Here is a 3,630-nt window from a genome sequence, read left to right as displayed (position 1 = left end):
ATTGATTTGGGTGCATTTAATATAACTTCAACCTTATATGAATGCTCTGGTAGTTAAGGATCGAGATACTGCTAGTCAAGAAATTAATATGACTTATAAAGTATAAGAATTATTAGGAAATAATCAAGTTTACGCTGTAGCTATGAGTGTTACAAATGGTCTAACGAAAGGAATGGAAGTGATTGACACGAGAGCCTTATTTATCATAATCGATTCGTTAATATGTTGGTTAACCGTATTTAGAAATACAAAAAAAAAAATCATTAGCTTATCAAATTATCCATCGAGCTGTATGTACCACTTGGAGGGTTCTTTCAAGATCCACCATGCAATATGGGATAAATAATTTTATTAGCCCTTTCGTATGTGAGATTTTCATCTCATATGGCTCCTTCCTTATGTGCATAACAATAACAGGAGTGAAGATCGGCAATGGGGGATAAGCTTTATCATTGAGAGGCAATCACGTGATAAAGAGTGTGGAGGTTCGAGTCCTTTTCAAGGTATAATATTGAGAATGCTTATTGAATGAGTAATTCAATCAGAGTTTATAACTATTATATTAAATATTTGTATTGAAATTTGTGTAAAACTAATTAAAATGTATATAATGAATGTAAAAATTTAAATATAAATATTTAATTTAATAATTATTAAGCTATCTCCATATGAACTCGAGTTTTCCATAGCTGTATGCAAAGAATTTTATTTTTCCAATTAATCTTATTGATGAGCCAGAGGCAAAAATGTAGAGTGGAATTAATCTAGACAAATAGGTGAAAAGGGAGACCCGTAGGCCCAAAATTTAAACTTTAGGCCCAAATTTTCTTTTGTTTTTTTTTTTTCCTTTTTATGAATTATAAATTTTATAATTAATTTATTTAAAAATTTTGATGTTTATATAATTATATTTTAATAATTAATAAAATTTAATTCAATAATAACAATAGAATTATTTTCAAAATTGTAAATTTGAGCTCCCTTCAAAATCAAATTAATATTAGATATTATTATATAGTGAATGGTAAATCCATTATTATAATAAAATAGCATATTACTATTGTCAAAATTTAATAGGATTGGGGAACAAATTTGAAACTATTGAAATTGAAATTTGAGCACTGTTATTTTTATTTTAAAATGATTTTGTATATATAGAAACAATATTTATTAGAGCGCTTCACTCTTGAATGAGTCGATCATGAATAAAATTAATCATATCCAATTGATTAAAAATACCTGTGTAATATGAAAAAAAAAAGATATATTTATATAATAATTTTTGTTTGTCCAAAGGGGAAATTAAATCCCTTATTGTAATTTTTTTTTAATAATATATATGATAAAAGTGTATATTTGAAATAGTCACTTATTTCAAAATATATATTTAAATTAGGAATTATTATTTTATATTTACCTGGCCTCAGTTGGCATTGCCTTTTAAATTTTCTTTGTGAATAATATAGCAATAGAACAAATAAGCATGACCTAATCATACTATGAATATGAACAAAGTATTTAAGAATGAAACATTTCATTTAAAAAATATCCATTTTAATTATCATGAGATTAATCATATATTTTGAATACTAACAATTAACCTTATTTACTCATTTATAAATAATAGAAAATAATTTATTATTAACCAATTAAAAATATATACATTATCTAATTTATACTCTTCTCCGTCAAGGTCCACCTTTGTTTTTCCTCTTATTAACCTATTTAATGATTGTTGAATGACATTATCCTTCAATGGTTTTATTCATATAGAAAAAAAATTCCTTTGATGATTTCCATTTTTTTATAGTTATTTTGCATTTATTATTATTATCATTATTTTTTGATGAATGGTGAAGAAAAAATGTAAAGTAAATAGCTAGATTATCTTTTTTTTTTTTGGTAATTTATTAATAACCATGACAATATGAATACAACATAATTTTTTTATAAAAGAAAAAAATATAAATATAGACAATTAGAGCTTCTATTTGGAGATGACATAAAGGAGAAAAATTTTTCAGATAGTAATTGGTCTTTTTTTTTTCATTTTGTACGGTCAAAAAAATCTATTGCAATACTATATTTTTTGGAAACTTATTATCTCTGTGGTCTAAAAAAAAATTTAATCAATAAATGTTAATAGAGAAACAAATTACCTTATAGAAAATGTTACTGGTACTTGAAATTTTAAAATCTACAACAAAAAGAGTCAATGATAAACAAAACCTATTAAAGGGAGAAAACATGATTTCAGCAATGTGGAGAATAGGACCCCAATATCGAGGGAAAAACCTTAAAAATTTATTTTTAACGGATACAAATCTAAGTAGATAAATATATATTTGTTCTAAATAGATATAAATATAAGAGTTTATTAGAAATAAAATATTAAAAATAATAAAAGAATCAATTTAAGAATAACTATCGAAGAATATTTAATCAATTATCATTCAAAGAGAAAATTAAAAAAAAAAAAAGCAAAGTCTCAATATAGAAACCAATGATAATCAAAAGCTTAATCACAATTTAAAAAATGAAATTTCATAGCTTAAAAATTTTTAGTATTAATTATAAAAAATCTGAAAGTTTGTAATTTTTGCAATTAAACCTTGAAATTTATATAATTGTCAATTAAATACTCACGTTTGATTGATATCTCTAACCCGACCGTCAAAAAATAGTTAGTATGCTTAACAGGAGTTTTACGTCAGTTACCATATCATCATTATAGAAGTCACATTAGAAACCCCAAATTCGGGTTAACAAAAAACCATGAAATTTATCAATTTTTACAATTAAATCCTCACATTTGATTGATTTCTCAAATTGAATTGACCGCCAATAAACTATTAGCATGTGATGTTTGGAAGGTAATTGTAATGACTTTTGTTTTATCTATTTTGGTCGGGAACTATACTTTATAAGTTTGTTGATAGTTGATATTAATGGACAAATGATTAAAGAAAATGATTATTCTTTCTTTCAATGGTTCGATCCACCTTACAATGGTTCAAAGAAGGAGCTACTGACAGTGACACATTTATTTCAAAAAAATGCTCTTAAAGAAAAAGTTACAGAATTAGAGAAAATTAACAACAAAATCACTAAGAAATAAAATATAGCTCAATAAATAGTGTGATTAAAATAATACATTGACTAATGATTTGAAGTGTTGATAAAAATAAAAAATATAACATGATTTGACTTATAATTTATTGTTAGTCGTAATATACTAATAATTTATTAATAGTTCGGTCAATTTGAAATATCAATTAAACGTTTGAGTTTAATTAGCAATCATGTAAAACTAATGTTTAAATATAAAAATTAACAAACTTTATAAATTTTTTTTACAATTAATCCAAATTTTTAAATGAAAAGAACAAAGAAATAGAGATTGAAATTGCAATTCCCCACAAGGATAAATCCTTTTACCACACACTCTCTCTCTATATATATTTTTTAAACGAATTTATATATGTCAAGAACTCTAAATTTTCAAGATTTAACAACCATTTTTTTTTTAATTCTTCTCTTAATTGCCAATCAAGTTCTTTCAGTTAATGGTATTAATTATGAACTATTCAGTATTTTAAAATTGAAACATTACAATTAAAAGATCTCTTT

This window comes from Hevea brasiliensis, chromosome 7, assembly GCF_030052815.1.
Source record: "Hevea brasiliensis isolate MT/VB/25A 57/8 chromosome 7, ASM3005281v1, whole genome shotgun sequence".
In the NCBI taxonomy this organism is placed as follows: Eukaryota; Viridiplantae; Streptophyta; class Magnoliopsida; order Malpighiales; family Euphorbiaceae; genus Hevea; species Hevea brasiliensis.
The sequence above is the reverse complement of the archived record's forward strand: the minus strand, read 5'-3'. Positions refer to the sequence as shown.